Here is a 21466-nt window from a genome sequence, read left to right on the forward strand (position 1 = left end):
ACTCTACTTTTGTGGGGGAAAAAAAATACCAAATAAAGAAAAAACAATATAGCGTATACAATTGCGACACAAATCATTGCAATTGAATTGTATTAAAAAATTACCTTTCCTTTTCAATCTGCAGCTGTTGTAATTTTCTGAAAAAGCAATGCAATATGGCTACCTGGAGCTGTTCTGTACACAGAATGTGTACTGACCACACCCCAGAAACATTTCCTGCTTGTGTGATTGGCTCACCAATTTTCCCAGAAGTCTGCCTAAGATACAAGTCAGATTTCTGGCATCCCCTGCAACAAAATGTCATTTTTGGTGAGATACTCCCAATAGGAACACGTCTAAAGAGATGTAGGCCCAGCAGCTTCCCTGATTAGAGCCCTGCAGCTGCCACAGCTGATAGATAATTATGAAACCACTCCCATTAGACTCACTCAGCACAAATGAACAAACCATGGATTTCTTCAGAACAAAAAAGGTAGGAATCTGCAACAAAGTTTGTTAAAATCCTTGCAATGTACAGAGATCAACCAGAAGGGAGTTTTTTTCTCTCAACAAAAGTGGCGTTACACTTTAAGCACACATGCTGTCAAGGGGATCAGCTTGCTATGCTGACGTCAGCACAGCAAGCTGTACCCCCTTGACATCATCTGTTTAGACTAAACATATGTCAGGCAGGATGGAGTTTGTGCTGACGTCACCAAAGTCTGTGTGGAGCCAGCACCAGTTGTGTTTTTAAAGGATTATGCACCAACTTCATTGGAGTTTTGGAAGTCGTTTTTAAGTTGTATTTTATTAAACATTTTGATGGTATCACACTATTTAGAATCTCATCTTTTCTGGCCGAGCTTTAATACGGAGCAGGAAGGGGGACCGAAGTGGAGTATGATATTGGGATACCGCATGTGTTCCCTATATACAAACAGATCCATGAAGCGAGATCTAAGCAGCTTCACGCTATGTTAGACCACCTATAATTTAAGGTCTAACAGGCCAGTAAGTGGCTTTGTGAATCACTGGTCACGTATAATTGGTATAAAGGATAGGATTTACACTTTTTTTTCCCTCAATGAACACACAAGTTTATGAACATTTTACTTTATGTGGACTTTGTCTTCACTATTTTGCACAGTTTTTGGTGATTATAACGTTTTGTTTAATAATAAAAATACCCAATTGGTTCACATATTTTATTTTTTTTGCACAATTCTGGAGTATTATTACGCACAGCACAGTAATATTAGCGTAATGTTATTAGAGCATTTGTATTTTTTGCTTTATGGGTGCAACTGTGCCATTTTGGTGTTTGGTATTGTTTTTTAGCACTAAGTGCAGATGGTAGATAGTCACATTTAAGTATAACACTGGTGGTTTCACAAGGGGCACAGCTTAAGAGGTTGGGCTGCCTTGAAGCACATTGCCATGCCCCCAATGGCTACTGTTTGAAATCACATCTGGTCCTCTGTTCTCTCCACGGAGCTCACCAATCACTTCCGGTCCCTGCTTAACAAATCTGGGCCATTATGGAAGCTGAATTTTGCGTGACTCCTGTTTCTTCGTCCATGCAGAACGCAGACTGGATCCTGTATGAAAAGCACAAATTCTTTCCACCCTGTGTGACTTGCCTAAGCTTTTGTGCGCCTGTACCATTGTATATGGTGCACTTAGTATGGTGCCCTCTGGCGTTTCCTTTGATCAGGCAAATATAAAAAATACATTTGCATTTATACATGCAACTACTGAGTACTGTCCGTGATAAGCATTTTATTTGCATTAACATCTAAAATTTTTAGGACAAGCTTTCAGGGTGTACATCCCCCCCCCCCCCCCACACACACACACACCCCTTTTTTAAGGTCCGAGCAGTATCTTAATATTGTATGGTTATTGATGTCCTTTTATTGTGTAGCCTGACAAACACTGGACCTGCCACCCCTGTGGTTTCCAATCAGAGACTCAGTCTGGTGTGGCTAAATATGATTATATGGTTTCTTGAGAAGTATTTTTTTGGAGAAAGCCGAACCCAAGAGTGTGTTTATAATTTGCAAGATTGGAAACATTCAAAATTTGCGCAAACACTTTTGCTGAATGCCCCAGGATATTTCTGCAAATTAAATATTAATCTTATTAAAGAACGTTGGATCTTTCAACTTTTTTTTTTTTTGAGAATCTGATTACAATATCTGGGCTACAGGATGTGATCACTCATATAAAAATGAAATGCAATCTGTTGTACGTGTGTTTTTCTACCCATGTCGAAACAATTAACATTGGAAATAAAGAACAAATTGAGTACGCCAAATTACCATGCAAAAAACTTAGTCCAATAAGATGCCTTGATGTTCCATCCTGATAAGAGCGTATTAATTGCTGAATATAAACAAAAGCTTAACATTACAGCTGTATTTTAATAAAGAGTCAGCTTTCTTACATGAAACTCAGGGTTCCAGTTACCAACTGAAATAGAATTTTCATTCTTTTATTCGCTAAATGTATTTCTCTCTTTATATCTATATATGGCATGCTCATCTACTGTATATGCATCCTTATAATTTTGCATATATAAAAAAAATAATGGGAATGATTTATTCGGGGAAAATAGGTTGTTTACATTGCAAGGGAACTTACCCTTAGCTTAGAAGTCAGCAGAGCTTCACCTCATTCACTATTATCCAATCATGTATAAGAAAAAATATTTTTTTCCCCCTGCACTGCATTGGGTATTCTTTGCAATTTGAATTTTCACCACATTCACTAAGCGGAGGGAAAACTCCTCTGCAAAGTGAAACATTCCCCTGCAAGGTGAACAGCCTATTTGCCTTTAGAAATTCAACCCCAATGCTTCTACATTTAGTATTAACTTTGCTGAGTGACCTATGTTTGCTTGCCATGTATCTCAAGTACATGAGCCTGCTGCTCCAAAGTCAAAGCTCTAATCTCCCCCCCCCCCCCAATACTGTCCAACCCTCACTATAACTGCTCTTCACAACAATAAACCTAAATTCAGGCTTGGGATGGGTTCAGGGATGAAGCAAAGTACAGACTTTACAGTTGAAGTTACTACTTCTGCATACCTCCCACCTTTTGGATATGAGAATGTGGGGCACATTAGAGAGACAGCAACCTGCAGGGACTCATAGTGAGCTGTGGCAAAAAGCGGGTTTGGTTGAATTATGCCAAATATTGGCATGGCCTAATAACTGCTCCCACTCCATTTTTACACTTCAACCCCTCCCCGGTACACACTGCCTCCTCCCTGTACTCCCTTTGGAGGTATGATTTCTGCAGGGAGAAGTTGCACCCCAATCCCCCTTTTTTTTCTCCCAGCTGCCCTCCCACCCCCATTAACCTATACACCACAACCCCTCCCCCTCTGCTACCTTCTGTTCCCCAAATGCCCTCTCTGCTTCATCTGCATGCTTTTTTGCTGCATGCTTCATTAACATGCTTTTACACCCAAAACTCCCTTCTCTGTTAAACGCTGCACCCCAAACATCCCCCTCTGATCATTTCTGCACCTGTATTCCACTTACCTCTACACTCACCTATGCATCCCAGCCCCCCCTTTCTGATCAGGTTTGCATCCCACCCCCTCTTCTCACCTTTGCACCCAACCACCCCCTCATCTGTACATCCCAACTCCCAACTCCTCTCTTCTAACAACTGCATCCCAACTCCCCTCTAGGCCAACCTCTGCATCACAACTTCTCCTAAGCCTGGTTTACCTCTCTGCTCACTGTTGCACCCCTGTGTCTGCTAAACTCTACACCCCAAGTCTTCCCTGCTGAATGTTAGACCCCCACCCCCCATCCTCTACTCATCTGTACTCCAAACCCCCCTCTGCACCTTAGATCCCCCTATCCGCTCCCCTCCACACCCCAAACCCCCTCTTGGCTCACGTTTGCACCCCAGTCTGTGCGAATCTCTGCATCCCAACCCCTCCTCTGATACCCTCCTTGCCTCTTTGCTCACCAGAGCTTTAGGGCAGGATCGTTGTGTGTGTGCAGCAACCACGAGGCTGTGGGTGGTGCTGGCCAAGGTGATCATGCTAGCTGTCTGGGGAAAGCAGTGCTGCGAGGAACTGTAACTGTAACCGTAGAAGGCAGTCCAAACCCAGGGCACTTAGTAGCATTTAGGGTGCTTGCATGGCACATCCCCCCCCCCCCGTTTGTCTCGGAACTTTCCCTGCATCTTCTGCGTGGTGCACTAATTCCCCGCCTTTGATCCCCTGCCAGTTGCCACTGCAATCGTTGCATCTCTCTCTGTCAGCAAATTAAGTTAAGGGAGCCAAGAACCTGTTCTGGCCTTCTGCTCTGGTATACAGCCCAGACCTGTGGGACTCCGGGACTTGCTTGAAGTTCCAGGAAGGGCCTGCAGGATCCGTGACAGTTGGAAGGTATGCTTTTATACAATGTCCTAGGTTTCCTCTGGAAAGCAACTCAAGTTACTGCTGTTCTCAGTTTATAAAGTGTTTATATAGGTTTGCTTTAATAGTTAAGCTTGTCTCACTTCACTGAGCTAAATTGGATAAGTAACAAAGCAGATTAATATCAAGAGAACAGTCACAGCTGTATTCAGAATGGGTAAATGCTCCTCCTTTTGTCCCCAGTCATTTTAGTATGGAGAAAATTAAAATAAGTTAGAATTCTGTCTGATTTATATGCAGATACACGTAAACATTACAGTTTAGAAATTAAGAATTTTTTTTTTTCTGCTTTGGGAACTGGTGTTCAGTGAAAAGCAAGTTTGGAGGTGATGGCTGTCACCAAAGAGCCTAACTGGAAAGGATGGCAGCGGAGAGTTAATTTAATCTCAAATGTAAAATTTCTGGTTATGATATGTGGGCTGAATAGCACTCTATCAGAGGGGTAATTCCAAAAAGGCACTATTAGGCTTAGCTGCTTTCTCCTCTAGGGAGTTTATTAGTCGCCCAAATATTAGAGCTTTATTGAGCTTTCTACCAGAGGACTGGTCCTGGTTTACTGTGTCAGTAAGTTGCACTGATTGTTTACTTGGCATCAGTGATACAAAGGAGCTAATTTTTAAATAAGTGTTTGTTTTTTAACATAAATCTTAATGAAACAATGGTTTTCTATAATCATGAATATGTTAAGTTAATGGACTCTTTATCCATAGCTTCAGTTAGGAAATTAATTGAACTGCCCGGTGTCTAAAGGAATAATACATTTTTGGTTGTTTGTTTCACTTAAAGTTGGAAAACCACAGATAACTTTATTTTATTTTTCATTTAGGATATTCATTTGGTACATTTCTTTCCCATGTTTAACATTTGATGTGTAAAAAGTAGATTTGACTCCATTTGGACTCTTCCATTTTTAAAATTACTGCATACTAGGTTAGATGTAAAAATTTGGATTTCAGTAAAGGGGTTAAAAAGGAACATATACTTTATAAGTGACCTTTAATTAGGTTTGGGATATTTTGCTTGTTGCAGAGTTTAAGCACCAACTCTGATATTAATTCAGATGTCAGGCAGGCAGATGTCACTTTTTTTTGTGAATCCTACAATGGTTGGCCCTTCAGTCATATTCAAGACTGGAAGCTAGATGTTTGCATGGGGCAACTAAACCAATGGTATTTAAGGATATAGAAAGAAAGCCTCAAAATAAGGTCAATCTTTATGGCTATTTTAAAGTTAAACATTATAAATAGGAAATAATCCAAAATTATAAAAACGTATTTGCCTCACACTCTTAATATTGCCATTTAAAAACTCAAATTATTTTGAAAACGTGTTGATTAAAAATTATTTTAAAATAAGGTTTATTGAAATACTATTCTTTCTTCCCAAATTACATTATGAAATTTCAACCTGTAGTTTAGAAAATTAATCCTCACAAGATCACATTCTTTTTTACTTGTTGCATTTGATGCTCATTATTATTTGCCTGTACTATTTACAACAGCCCGTTTGTCGTAGCCATTTTAGGTCTAAAAATTGTGGTTTCAAGACTTGAATAGAAAACATGAGAAGAAATATAGGCAGTCAATCAATGAAAATCCCACAAGTATAAAAGGGTCACAGTGATGGGGAGACAGAGAAATAAAAATACTTACATACTCAGTTCAGCTGAATTCTAGGTAAAAAGTGAGCTATTGGGAGACAACGCAGGGTAGATATTAACCACATATCTATAAGGCCTCTTATCAAGGTGGTTATACCAAGACCATGACTGCAGCTACAGCTAGCTACCATTCTTTTCTGCTGGTGATTATAGGTCTATACAGTGGCTTGATCATTTTTCCAGGCAGTGGAAGGGGGCTACCCCAATTGCTGTCCAGTCACATTGGGTGAACTAGACAGAGTGAGGAGAACTTTCTTGTTCCACCTGCTTTGTGATATCAGAAACCCCACCCCCCCAATATAATTTGCAATTGCAAACATGCATGTAGATTCAACACGCATATGTAAACTGATCACGCTACACATGTGCAGTATCGCAATAATGCCAGAGTGAGAGCATCAATCCTAGCACCAGACCTCCTGTCAAGCTCTAAACTCGTAACCTGAAAGGGCCTTTAAAGTGTTGCCGATGAATAATTGAATGTACTGTAGTTTTTCGCCATTCCATGGGTGTTCTTAATTTTAATTATTAACTTGGCAAGTCATTTTTATATTTTACCAAAAATGGTTATTATATTGTGTTTGTGTTAACTGAAATGAATTAAAGTGTATTTAAACTGTGAATAGCCAAATTTGAAGTGACAATTATTTTCTGAAAGCCTGCGACAGTAGTTGTTGTTAGAAAACCCAAACACTGGGGTTGATTTACGAATACTGGGGAGTGCAAAATCTGTGCAGCTGTACATGGTAGCAAATCAACTACTAATTTCAGCTTGTTCAATTAAGCTTGGACAATGAAACCTAGAGAGCATGCTGGGACCTGTTTTTCCTCAGTCAGGGCTCGACTGATCACACCTAAGAAGTCTCGGGTGAACCACCAGCAAAGCTGAAGGAAAATGCACTATGAGTTTTCTCCACCCATCTTCACTTCAAAACATCCACGAACCAAGAGCTTGCTTTTATTCTAAGCCCCAGTGAGACGTCCATAAGGAGCAGAATCCCTTTCATCAGGATAAATTATATGCGCATAAGATCCCTTGTGGAACTAAACTTCTGGTAAGCAGCCAATAATTTTATCTAGGACACAGTGGCGAAGCACTGGCACTTTCAAATTGTGTTTGCATGAAGGCACTGTTACACAAAGGATATTGATAGACACTCTCAGTGGAAACTTAACTCACTCACTCAACTCACTCACTTATGAGCTTTTCGGTTCATGAAAAACAATTTTTGATATCACGTTGGACCTATTTTTAGTGGATTGGTTGCGCAAGTCACTTTTTATTGTACTGGTTTATATACTCTAAAAGTTTTGTGTTCATACAGTACACTTGATTGTATGTTTATCAGAATTCAGTGGTGTTTATGTAATGATACAACCAATTTGGATATTTGTATGATGAATGGATAGATCTATCACAGTATATATTTGTGTTTATTCATTAATGACCAAAGGTTTGACACTTAAGTTTTAGATAGCGCACTATTTATCTTCACAACACAAATAGCACAATTGAGCAGTTGGGGAAAGTTCTTAAAGCTGGACACAGGGAACATAATTCTCTCAGCTCTTATCTAGTTTAATCAACAATTCAGTGGCAATAAAATTTAATGGTGCAAGTGGTGGTCATTGGGCACCACATCTCTATTTGAATAACATGTTAGAAAACACCCATTTACTTGGTAAGGGATTTTCTTTAGGTGCCATAAAACATGCAACACAAAGTAAGTTGCTTACCAACTATCATGTGGTTCCATTTTATTCATCAACTAAATATGAAATAATCATATGGGAAAGAGTATTAATATAGAAGTCCAGCTGAACAACAGACCCAATACATTTGGATTCCACTAAAGTGTTAATATTGTTCTTCAGTTCAGTAGGCTGTACTCTGTGAAGATGAATATCCTACCTAGGATATTATACCTGTTCCGTACCTTACCGATAATGGTAATATGACAGACTTAACAACTTTCCAGCAGAAGGTATTGAAATTTTTATGAGGAGACAAGAGGCCTAGGTTGAACAAACTCACCTTGTTTACATTGGGGGGCGGGCTAAATTGAGTTGGGGGGGGGGGGCTGGGAGTACCAGACCTAGTTAAATACTACTATGCTGCCCAACTGACAACTAATTTGGTTTCACTCAAAAAAACCATGACCAATCTCAATACAGTTGGAGTCCTCTCACCTACCTAATACCCAAATCTGTAATCTTATGTGGCTGAAAGCTAAAGACAGACCAGGTATATTGTGCCCGACCCTGTCCCTTGCATTGTGGGATATGGGACAGACTGTCAAAAAAAGACACAAATTCAGGTCTCCCCATGCCCCCATGGTTCCTCTCTTGGGTAACCCAATGTTCCCTCTAGGCCTCCACGTTTGAATGGTGGACAAACAAAGGGTTCCTTCGACTAGCAGATCTATGCGATCATAGGGGGAATGATTTCTAGGGACACACTACAAGAAAAATATTCACTCCCCTCAGGGGAAATGTATAGATATTCCCAGATATTACATCTTATGAATACCCTCAAAACGTACAAGTGACATCACTTCATCGAACCCAATGAAGTATTTATCCGGTTCTGGTGCATAAACACACTGGTCACATATCTACAATTTATAATGTTTTGGGTGAAGAGAATACTAAATTACCATATATGATATGATGGGAGGAAGATTTGGGGGAGGAGTCGGACATGGGAGAGTGGGGAAAGTTAGCCCAACTCAGTTCCAGATCATACATCAACACTTCTCTAATAGAGGCGAAATATAAAGTATTCCTGAGATGGTATATGGTCCCGGTCAGGTTGGCGTCCGCTGTTCAGGGGGCCTTCTCCAGGTGTTTTCGGGGATGTGGACAGATGGGAACAGTCCTACATACTTGATGGACATGCAAAAAAGTCAGGCAGTTTTGGATCCGCACATACAATTTTATTTATTCCCTCACCCAGATTAACCTGGTGAAGTCTCCACAACAGGCTCTATTGGAAATACGAATAATAGCCTTCATTTTCATGGCAAGATTTCTATAGCTCACTCCTGGTGGTCGCCGGTGATCCCGTTTGATTTCCTGAAGGCTGAGCTGACCTGGATCATGATTAATGAATGGATGGTGGCAGTACTTAAGGATAAGCTAACCCTCTTTGGGAAAATATGGGAACCTTGGATGAAATGCCTGTCTGGGCATTCTTGATTGGGAGGGAGAGATTCTGATTCTGACTCATTTTGACTCTATGGAGGAGCCATTGCCAAAAATTTGGACAACAACATCTTAACTTTTCCTATCTCCTTCTATCCTCTTCTTGCTCTTTTGCAACCATACATTTGTCCTGAGTAAATAGATTAGGATAAAATTGTTTTCAGTTGGAGGCTATGAAGATTAACCATTGAGAAATAGGATCGTTGGAAACCATAAAGATTACTATGGAAGTAAAGGCTAGAGGCTGGGTGGGTTGTCCTCTGCTTCGGGACACAGTTTGTTCCCAGTGGGGTTGCGACATGACCTGGTCTAACCAATACTGCTTCTAACTGTCTTGGAATAGTTTTTCCAACGAAGGACAAAAAAAAAAAAAATTATATTTTGACAGTATGTACTGTGCCAGATGTTCTCAAAGACATTATTTGTACATGGGAATGAAACTGGTTACAAGACAAAAAGCAAATTGCAAATCCAGCTAAAAGGATGGGATTTCTGCCTTTACCAATAATGTATAGTTACTATAGTATTAATTCAGTATTAACATTTACAGCTGGAGAGATCAAGCACAATAGCTATGCAATGCTACACACAGTCACATGACTTACTCTTGCATAATGATATCATAATGCTTGTAGACCAGATACAGAGAAATTATGTAACCACAGCCAATTGAGCCATTTCCATTTAAGGGTTAGTCGAAGAGTCCAAAATGTGCGTTTTTTATCTACACAAACTACTAGTCATGAAAATATATATTTTTTACGGTTTATCATAATGTCTAATGAGACAAATTCAGGAATAATATAAATGAGATGCAATTTACATTATTTGAAAATTATTAAACAATCCCCATTCTAAATATGTGCAATATTTTTTTTTTTTTCTAAATTGTTCTAATTTGTTTTATCACAAGCTGCTGCCACTATTACCTAAATCAAATATTAAAAGTAAGTGCTTTAAGGTATTCTGTAAATAATGTATATCCACAAATCCCTCACAAAATTTCAAACCATGTATGTGTGAGAAGATATTACATGTATATTCATAAATTCTGTATACTCAGAATACTCCCAGTTGGGGTGCAGCAGTTGCAGCCTTTGTCTTGGCCTACTTCATTTCTATGCTGATATTACTTATGTAGAAAATATCTTGTTTTTTTTTTTTTTAACATTTGCTTTGGGATTCTTTCAGGTCACAACACTGTTTGTTGATATGTGTTTTTTCTGTAAGCTCAAAAATGTTAAATAAAAATTATTTCACAAAACAATTCTGTGTACACTAACAAAAATGGATTTTTGTAAAATCTTACCGTAAAATCCTTTTCTCTTATATCCTCTCACTTCCTACTACAGGATGTCAGTTATGTCACAAAGCAGTGTCAGAGAATTTAACCCAACCCAACTCAAAAGTAGAGGGGCGGGTACTGCGTCTGTCAATGAGCTTAAGGGCCCTTTCACACGGGCGCTCCGTATGTCCGCAAATCATCCTATTTTTTTGCGGATGATTTGCGGACATAATGTAAGTCTATGGCATTGCGGATGTCAGCGGAATACCATCCGCTGACATCCGATTTTCCTCCTGTCAGTTCTGTTCCGTTTTTTGGAACTGAAAAAATCCTATTTTTGTTCCGTTCAAAAAACGGAAAGGAAGGAAAATCGGATGTCAGCGGTGTCATCCGCTGATATCCGCAATCCCCCATAGACTTACATTAGGTCCGCATATCATCCGCAAACTGATGGGATGATATGCGGACCTACGGAGCGGATGACAGAAATGTCATCCGCTCCGTGAAAAAAAAAAAAAAAAGTCCCGCAGCGGACCTTTCACACGGAAAGCCCGTGTGAAAGAGCCCTAAGAGAAAAGGATTTTACGGTAAGATTTTACAAAAATCCATTTTTCTCTGTCGCTAATTGACGGACGCAGTCCTCTTGATTAATATCAAATCGGGACGTCCCAAAGCAGTGCCACAAATGAGGGGTGGGATAACAGAAATCAAAATCCAGAAGGCCCAACCGGAGCCAACTAGAAGCATCAAGGACTCATCGAGCAAAAAGATGAGACCTAAGTGAAAAACCCAACAAACCCTTGAGGTAGACCAACAGTCTCCTCACACAGCGGCCTGCAGGAACCTTGCGGCCAAAAGAGGCATCCGACGATGCCAGCACATCAACCTTATACAATTTCGCCTTGAAAACCTGGACCACTGACGCTTAATGGCGGAAGGCCCAGGAAGCACTAAGCGCCCGAGTAGAGTGCGCCTTAACAGGAAACGGGGGATCCCGATCCTTAAATAGAATAAGCCTATACCACCGTCTGTCTGATCCATCTAGAGATGGTCGCGGCAGAAACACTCACCATACCGGAACAGGCGGGCGTCAACTCCTGACAGAACCCCTCTCCACCGAGGTGGGGGGGCTGTCGACCAATACGGACGTCATGACTCAGTTTCCAACTGGTCGTCGGCGTCCAGGCGAGACGTTTAACTCGCAGGGTCAGTCCCCGTCCAGTGGGACTATGTCGCGGCCGACCCAGCACGGAGCTAGGGCCTGCACGCGCTCGTAGGCTGACTGGGGTGACCACTGGATCTTAACATCCAGCCCGTCGCCCAGTTTCAGCATACTTGCTTGAAGATCTCACAGGAACAACTGGAGAAAAAAGCTGCCTAAAAAAAAAGTTTTTCTAAAAAATCTTGCCAGGACCAAAGATCCCAGCAAGGAACTTAGGTCCTTACTCCTAACTAGACAGAAAAAAACTGACATCCTGTAGCAGGAAGTGAGAGGATATACCTTCTGGGACTGCCCCTAAGGTGTGGCCAGAACGTTTTCCTTCTGCCTAGTGTCCTACTCCTGTAGAGGGCAGTATAACCCGATTTGATATTAATCAAGAGGACTGCGTCTGTCAATGAGCGACAGAGAAAATCATATTAGCCAAGTGACATCAGTAATATAATGCAAAGATAGTGAAAAGAAAGAAGAAGAAAGAAAGAAGAAGAAAGAAGGAAGAAAGAAGAAAGAAAGAAGGAAGAAAGAAGAAAGAAAGAAGGAAGAAAGAAGAAAGAAGGAGGAAGAAAAAGAAGGAAGGAGTCCATTGATATAAATCGTCCCAAACATTATTGAAATTGGGTGTCAAAAAACAAACAGTCAACATCTTCTTTAGATTTGCGCACATCACCTTCAGTGTGCCCACCCCTGTGGGTATCCTCTCACCTTAATGCATGGACCCTAATGTTGCCATAAGGGTCAAACAGGCTTTGTATAAAAGCTAAGTATCAGCAAAGTTCCCAATTCCTAACAGAAATGTTAGGTCTGATATGATTGACACCACTATTGTCTTCAGCCCAATTCATACCCCAGTCTATTACAATTTTGTCCTGGTAGCACCTTATAAACATTGCACTAACTGTGTTTATCATTTTCTGTCCAGGGTATTGCTCTGTTGCTTATAACCTCACAAGTTATGTGGGGCAACTCTCCCTCATTGTATATTTTTCTACTTTCTCTGTTATTTAAACCATGTTTTCTTTAGATATTTTCAATAAAATACTTGAACAAGAATTTTGTTTTGCACCAACGTTACAGAATTTTTGGATATATATGTAATATATTCTCACATCATACATGGTTTGACCATTTGTGAGGGATTTTGGATATATATTATTTGCAGTTTACCTTAGAGTGCTTAACTTATGATTTGATCTAAAATTTACACAATTGTAGCAATACAGAATTGCTCATGCAAAATCAAACCCATTTCTTTACGAATATGGGAGGATAAATTGAAAAGCGCTCCTACTCATACGCATTGTAGACTTGTCTACGTAATGTACTATAGTGTTCTGTCACAACAGCAACCCTGTTGAGCTGGACAAAAAAAAAGCTTCTCAAGCTGAACTATATACTTTGCAAGGATTTTTAGCACACTTTACCATGCCTTTCCACATCTTTTCTCCAACTATTCTGTGTGGACATCCTTTATTAGAGTCCAAGCAACCTCAATGGTTTAGCATTAAGGAAAACATGCATCAACATGCATCATTCCTGAAAAGTTTTAGAAAGTATCCCAGCAAATATATTAGAACTTATGCTTAATTGGACTTCCAGTGGTTTTATCATGGGGACATTGAATCGTGTCATCTGAACAGGTACACAACCTGACCACATGGCGCATTGTTGCAATGTTGTTATAATAATGGAGTCTGCTGAGAGATATCCATGTTGTATGCTGTTCAGCTTTGTCTTATAGAAAGCCTTTCATAAAGAAACCATCTTCCAACCTGCCTATTCATGTCTACTCTACATACTCTGGAAACTCTTTAGTGAGATGCTTCTTTATGAAAAAGCATGATTATTATAAACATATTGTTTTGGTATCTAAACTACAGTGATATAAGGGTAAACCTCATCTGTAATTGCTGTAATTTTTCCGAACCAGTTCTGTCCTTATTATGCATTCCTTCTTACACATCCAATGTGTATGTGTGTTATTTGACAGATAGCTTACCTTCCTCCTTTTGATCAATAAATAGGATTGCACAGAAGTCCAGATAATTTGCAGAATAGTAACAGGATGGTGTGAAACTGGAGATAAAGCATAAAGACTGCAGTCAAAACAAAGAGCTAATTTACAGTTAGCACAGCAAAAAAAAAAAAAAAAAAAAAAAAACACCACGTATATTGGTTTTGTACATATTTTCTTTATATTAACCACTTGGCAATTCTATAATTTTTCTTATACATGTTAAAAATTTACATTTTTTGCTAGAAAATAGTGGTTGTGATTGTTGCAAATTTTTTTTATATCTCACAATTTTTGCATAGCTATTTTTCAAACACACTTTAACCACCTATACCCCCTTTCTAACGCTGTACCCATAACATTTTTGGTGGCGTTTAATCACCACTGTATTTTTTTTTTGTACTATAAATAAAAAAAGAAGATGGCACATTTTGACAAAAAATAAATAAAAAAATGCAATTTTTTAAAATTCGGTTATTAAATTTTGCAAATTAGTAATTTTTCTTTAAAAAAAAAAAAAACAAAAACAAACAAAAAACTTATACTGCTACATTTCCTTAGTAAAAATACTTGGCTTTTGCAAAGGTTATAGAGTCTACAAGCTATAGTGCCAGTCATTAAAAATTGATTACACCTGATGTACTGACTCATTTCTTGAGACACTAATAAAATCAGAACAGTACAATTGCCCCCCCCCCCAATGACCCCTTTTTGGAAAGTAGTTATTCCAAGGTATTTAGTAAGAGGCATGGTGAGTTTTGTGAAGTTGTCATTTTTTACCACATTTCTTTGCAAAATGAAAATGATTTTTTGGTTATTTCTCGCACATGGCATATGCATACTTGCAACTACACCCCAAAACACATTCTGCAACTCCTCCTGAGACTTTTTCCCAGCCTAGCCACATAAAGAGGCCCAACATGCAGGGAGCACCATTAGGTGTTCTAGGGACATAAATGATACATCTAATTTACTGACTAGCTATCACACTAGGCCCTGAAGCACCAGGACAATGGGAACTCCTACAAAATGACCCAATTTTCAGAAAGCAAACACCCCAACCCATATTTTATGAGGCATAATGAGATATTTTGAACATGTCTTTTTCCCACACGTTTTGTAGAAAGAAAACGGAAATGCTTTAAGACTTTTTTTTTTTACACATTTTTACAGCATTGATGGGTGCTGATGAGGATCCACTGATAGGGTGGTGCTGATAGCCACTGATGAGCACTTTAGCAGCACTAATGACCACTCCCTGATGGCACTGTAGGTCACTGATAAGCATTTACTGAGGTTGCACTGTAGGGCAGTGATAAGCCCTCACCGATAGGCACTGTAGGGGCACTGATGGCACTGTGATGACACTGTAGGGGCACTGATGGCACTCGGGATCATCCAACTCATGCTGCTGTGGCATTTCCCTCTTCTCTCTTCACACTGATAGAGTGATACAGCTTGTGAGGAGAGAGAAACACTGCAGTGTGTGCTGAATTGGGCATGATCCCAGTTTGTTGGCAAAAGCGATCACTCTATAACTGGATGGAGTGATCACGTGGTAAAGGGCCGTTGTGATTGGCCCTTTACTTTGATCAGTGATGCGCTGGGTCCCAAGGAAATAATTTCTCTCACGCTTATTTTCACAACTATACCCTATATGTGTGGTGAGATTATCTTTTACATATGCATGCAGGACCTAGGTACACATTCATATTTGTGAGTGAGCACAAGGGGATGAGGAAGCTTTTAAAAAAAAAAAAAATGTAAATGTATTTTAATACAATTTTTGTATACCATCCCTTTCTTTACTGCCATCACAAAGGATGAGAGATCACGCATATACACATGTATATTACGCATATACACATGTATATTACAACGCTGGCAATAAAGAATACATTTACATGCATTTTACTTAGGATCATTCAGTCGACAAGATTCCGAGTATATAAACATTAGTAAATTATTACATTTGTGTGCAACTGGCCTAATGCTCCATCTGCTGACTGGATAGAATAGATTACATAACATATGAATGTAATATTTTATGTTGGTCTGTCAAAAATAGAAAAATAAGTTATAAGTCCTGAACATAAGAAAATATGTTAACCATTTCATGCTCTAAGGATGTACGCATACGTCGTCAGGTTGAAGTGATACTTTTTTCAATTTGGCTACATTCGCATGAGTGTAAAAATTTTACTGATCAAGATCTTTAAATGATCAGTAACTACTAGCGTAAAATTGTGCTGCTTTTTTTTTTTTCCTCCCAATACCTGCATCTGAAATGTGAATACGTAGGTCTTCAAATGCAGGTTTTTGGATTTTGGGTTACGGACCTGAATCCAGTGCATGTTTACGCACCTGTGTTAATGTTTCCATTGAAAACAATGCAGCTGTGTTCAGATCTGTAAATACAAAAAGAGGTAATGTGTATGACGCCTTTTTGTTTTATGGCTCTGTACTCATTGGTGTATTACCGATCTTTACTTAGCTGTGTGTAATTGTTCCATAGACAACAATGCATCTATATTCAGATCAGTAAAACATGTGGCGTTTTTTTGGACTCCCATGTGCAAGAGGCCTTAGACTCATTTTCACATGACTTTTAGAATCCTTTGTCATGTATGAAGTATACACACACATACACATATACATATACATATATATATATACATACATACATACACTTTTGGTGTTTAGACTTTTTTTTTTTATTATAGGGAGTGTTTTTACTGCAAAATGTGCAAAAATTGTAATGCCAAAAAAAAAAAAAAAAAAAGGGCATAAGCACCCATAAACTCTAGTCAAATACGAGGCTAAAAGTATGTTTGTACAGCTGCTTTTACCGGGCAGCAGCGCTGGTATTTTTTAAACAATCTGTGTGCATGAGGCCTAACAGTCAGACATTATTCAGACATAAGCAAAAAACAGACAAACCTGTTGATCAGGCATAGGCTTAAAGTTATGGCCTTGCTTTTAGGTCATCTAATGAGGCCAGGTTTGCACAGAGGAGACCTAAGCAGCAGTTCTGATTAACCAACAGCAGACAGCAAAAGGTTCAAGGCAACACATACAGTATATGTGGTGTCAAGGAGCTCTGGTGACACATATATGCATACCTGGTGTGCTCCTTAGCACTCCCCCATTACAGAGACTGAGCTGTGAACACCCCCTGATCTCCTAATGATCAGGAGCTTAGAGAACTAGATTGGCTGTTACAGTGATCACAAGCCATAAAACTTGCCCCTAAGGTTTATCTCCACTAAATGGCGGAAAAGATACCGTTTTTTTTCTCCTCATTGGTTGAGAACGCTGATTGGATGCCGATTGACAGACCTTTTTCAGTCATGCCCCTTTGACAGAAGCTGGACATTCGGCCAGCTTCTGTCAGACCGGCTACCATACATAAGGGCCAAATGTTAACCGGTTTCTATTAAACCAGACGATTTGCAGCCCATGTTAATGGGGCTTTACTCTAGATGTATGACTGAAGTTTGGTTTAAATATTTGACGTATATTTTATACCATTTATATTACATTAGACAGTAATCTATTATTTCAAAACAATGGCTTCTAATGGGAGACCAACTATAATAAACACAAGGTTGTAAGATCATTTAAATACAGTATGCTTTCTACTACTTTATAAATTAAGTGGTTTAAAACAGTTGTCTAGTAATGTATACTGCAGGCTGAAATGCCTGCATCTTTCTTATTGTACTTATCCTAAAAACGTTTACCAGTCAGATGAGAGCATAGAATACCCTGTGCCTTTGCTTCAATTATGCATAGTTACAAGGAATTCTGTAAGTCACTAAAGCATTGCAGACTTTGATCTAGACAATGGCCGAGCCTGTCCAAATGGCATCCACAGTAAATGTATATTAAACTCCAATGTCCTCCATTATCTGTACTATCCGTCTGCTGTAAATCTCATAAAACAGTGTCATATAATCCCAGAGAAGTAGACTTCAACACAGCTAGGAATATATACTTGTGACATGAGTATGCATTACAAATTGAATCAGAACTGCAAGATGAAGAATTCCCCTGGGGTGCTTGTGTTTTAGAAGATGCCGAGGAAATCCAAGAGGCTATTTCACACATTTCTAGCTTACTTCCTCATATTTAGCTCTTAAAAATAGAAATGTGAGCCTGCAAGATTGAACTCTTTTCAGAAAGTGATATGTGGTCTGCATAATCTAAATGACATTCTGAAAACTGTCCGGCGGTGATCTTTGTTCACCAGTGGCTGACCATGATTTAAGGAAGGTGAATCTCTGAGTTTAACATGTAACAGACCATCTGTCGAGCTTACTAAGTAACAAAACACACTGAAAGCTGACTTGACACGTATCTGCCATGTTTCCATTTTTAGAGAATGTAAAAAATTCAAGTGATTGATGATATAAGTGGCCTATTACAAAATAGGAATCGGGGTTATATAGTCATACGTATCAATATATTCAAGGTCATGCCTTCCAAAGCACAGTGTAAAATATTATATTAAACAGATGCATCAACAGTCAAAGTGCTAGAAGATAATGGAATGAAGAACTAAAGAGATAGCACTGCTGAACAATCTTATGGAGAGGTATGTCTTCAAAACAGATCATTGTGTACTTCAGGTCTTCAAAAAGATTAAGAAAACCTGAAATTGCACAAAAATGTGAAAGTCATAATGGTTTTAAAACCAGCAAGGCTTTAAAAGTGTCTTTGTTAACCTTAAAACTGCATCCTCTGCATCTGGAAAGCTCCTGAATCTACGGGTACACTATACAGAGGGGCTTAACTTTCTCCCAGACTTCAAGGTAAGCCCCCGGAGCTAAGTTCCACCATCTAACTGTCCAATGCAAGAGCCCCCAATGGCCAACAAGGCTTTTATCTTGCAATTATGATATCAGCCTGTCGTCCTTATTTATAGTGGATCATAGAGGTTTTTTTTTTTTTTTTTAAATTCACAGGAGCACATGTCCTGCTGCTATGAACCAAACAGATGCCATTTACTTGGTCTTGATTTTTTGGTATGTATCAGTTAATTTTCGAAGTATGGTATCCAAAAAGCAACATCAATGGGTCAGTCAAAAAAAGAAGAAAAAATAAAATAAGAATATTTTGCTGCAGTTTGTCAATTGTATTAAATTTAGGTTGAGCACACAATGTACACAAAGTCTATATTAGTAATGGCGAAACTTGGCACCCCAGATGTTTTGGAACAACAATATTTCCAATGATGCTCGTGCACTGCAGTATAGGTGAGCATCATGGGAAATCTAGTTCCAAAAAATCTGGGGTGCCAAGGTTCGCCTTCACTGTACTATATCTATTAAACCTTTATCTTTAAACCAGAATAATATTTTTTTTAGCTTTAAAATGTTCTGATTAGAGTGGATTAAATGCACAATTATGATGGGCCCCCAGGCACCTGGGGCTCCTGGGCAGTGCCCAGGGGTGCCCATGCATTAAGACAGCCCTGGAACTGTCATGGGTAGGAGTATAGGGCAGAGCCTTTTTCTGTCACTCAAATGCCCAGAGCTCAAAATAATAAATGTGGAGATGCTTGATCACCTACCTGGTCTTCACTACTGTTTCCAGCCCAGTGCAGACATCTACCTCCACCCCAGTGCATCTGTGCCAGACAGTGACCCCAGTTTCAAACAAAACAAGGTGGATAAACCACCTATCTCCTGCGCTCAGAAAAGCCGACCCCTTGACTGCTCTGCCCACGGGACTTTCAAAATGGCGACTTGGATGGCTAGGATCCTGCTGCCTAAAATGACTGGGGCAGTCGAACAATACTGCATACAAGAAACACAAAGAAAGGCGCATCGACCTAGCGCATTATCCTCAATATAGGCTTTATTGTTAAAACATAGAATTGGCTACTCACAAGAAAGGTACAAATCAATCACATCGGACTCAAATTCTTGAGGGGCTCTGAGGAAGAGGCATATGCCTTGAAACGCGTCAGCCATCATCCTAATAGGACAAGGGACATTCGTATGGACTACTCTCGATACTCAAGAATTGAGTCCGATGTAATTGATTTATACCTTTGCTTGGGAGTAGCCAATTCTATGTTTTAACAATAAAGCCTATATTGAGGATAATGCGCTAGGTTGATGTGCCTTTCTTTGTGTTTCTTGTTTGCAGTGATCCCAGCTTGTTCTTGAAATCTACTTTTGTTAATAATCCTATACAGACTACACTAGAGTGTACTCCACTTAATGATATAGGCAGACTTGTATAAAGTACTCGAAATTTCTACTTGAGTAAAAGTACAAGTGCTCGATCAAAAAGTGACTTGAGTAGAAGTGGAAGTGCTCGCAGAAAAAGTTACTTAAGTAGAAGTACTAAAGTATTCAACATTTTTTTTACTTAAGTATTGCAAGTAGATTTTTCAAAAAATTTGCTACTTAAGTACTAAAAGTAAAAAGTACCAGTAGTTTTGAAAAAAAATTTATACTCAAGTACTGAAAGTAGAAGTACAAGTACTGTGTTATGTAGGTATTAAAGAAAGAAGTCAAAAGTTTGAACATCATATTGTTTTTTATTATTTCAAATGATTTATTCAAATGATTAACCTGTGTTTGTTAGTAGTTTCTTGATGCACTTTAAGCGCTGTAGCACCATTTATTTGTTTGTTTCATATTTTCTTTTTATTGGAAAGATTTGGTATAGCAGCTTTTATTATACACAGCCTTTATTTTCGTATGCGCTGATTTACACATGACATTATACACATTTTTTGAGCTTTATGCAACCTGCCATCTACTGTTCTGGCAGTGGTAATTTTTTTAAAAGTAACGAGTAACTATGCAGCACAAAAAAAAAAATATCGGAGTAGAAGTATCGAAATCATAGAAAAAATGTAGTGAAGTAAAAGTAGAAGTAGAAGAAAAAAATTCTACTCTAGGAAAGTACAGATACCGCATTTCGGTACTTAATACAGTACTTAAGTAGTTCTACTTCGTTACTATACATCTCTGGATATAGGCAAGTTCCATAATAAACACATTTTCTTAGTCTCTCTCACTTCCTTTTGTGGATATGTTGGGATGATGAGAAGCTTCCTTGCCACGCTCTCCAACCTTACAGATTTCATCTGGGTGGGTTATTCTTTAAGCAAATTGGAAGCATTCACACATATTTGGATCCAAGCAAATGCCCCCAATGTTCCCTATAGAGAAAGAGGTAGTCAGAATCCTTGGTCTTTGACTCCCACATCCCATCACTGGTTGTTTTAAAACCAGTATATACTAGTAGCTGGTTTTGTGAAAGTGTATGTTATATAAAAATATACAGCACACAGTCACATAGAATAACAGGCTAATTTAGTATTCAAAAAATGTCCTGCAAGCTAATAAGTAAGATATTGTTCCACATTGCAAGAACGCAATTTCAATGCATACTTGATTCTAATAATAGAACTCTGTGTGTAGAGTACTGGAAACAGAGACTTATATTGTCATGTGTTTTTAAATCTCTATTTCTGGATCACAAAAAAAAAAAAAAAAAAAAAAAAAAAACTTTTGAATGCAAAACCATTACAATGAGAGCAGCAATGTATATGTGTCAGCTGTATGTAAAATGTTAATGACATATTTTCCCTCTCACTGTACACAAACATCTGCGTTCTGTATGTATGTATACATATACAAGCA

At 38.8% G+C, this 21466-nt stretch overlaps 1 protein-coding gene across 2 annotated transcripts in view; it reads right to left on the reverse strand.

The window, feature by feature from the left end:
* WSCD2 (WSC domain containing 2) overlaps nt 1-21466 on the reverse strand; it is a 465279-nt gene that overhangs the window by 384245 nt on the left and 59568 nt on the right. Inside the window, exon 1 of one of the 2 annotated variants that reach the window (XM_082264347.1) lies at nt 13785-13834. The exons of the other annotated variant lie outside the window; for it this stretch is intronic. The gene's annotated coding sequence lies outside the window, so the exon portion shown is untranslated. Of the gene's footprint in view, nt 1-13784; nt 13835-21466 lie in introns of those variants that run through there. 2 annotated transcript variants of the gene reach the window in all.

This window comes from Pelophylax lessonae (genome assembly GCF_965119305.1).
Source record: "Pelophylax lessonae genome assembly, chromosome: 1".
Taxonomy (NCBI): domain Eukaryota; kingdom Metazoa; phylum Chordata; class Amphibia; order Anura; family Ranidae; genus Pelophylax; species Pelophylax lessonae.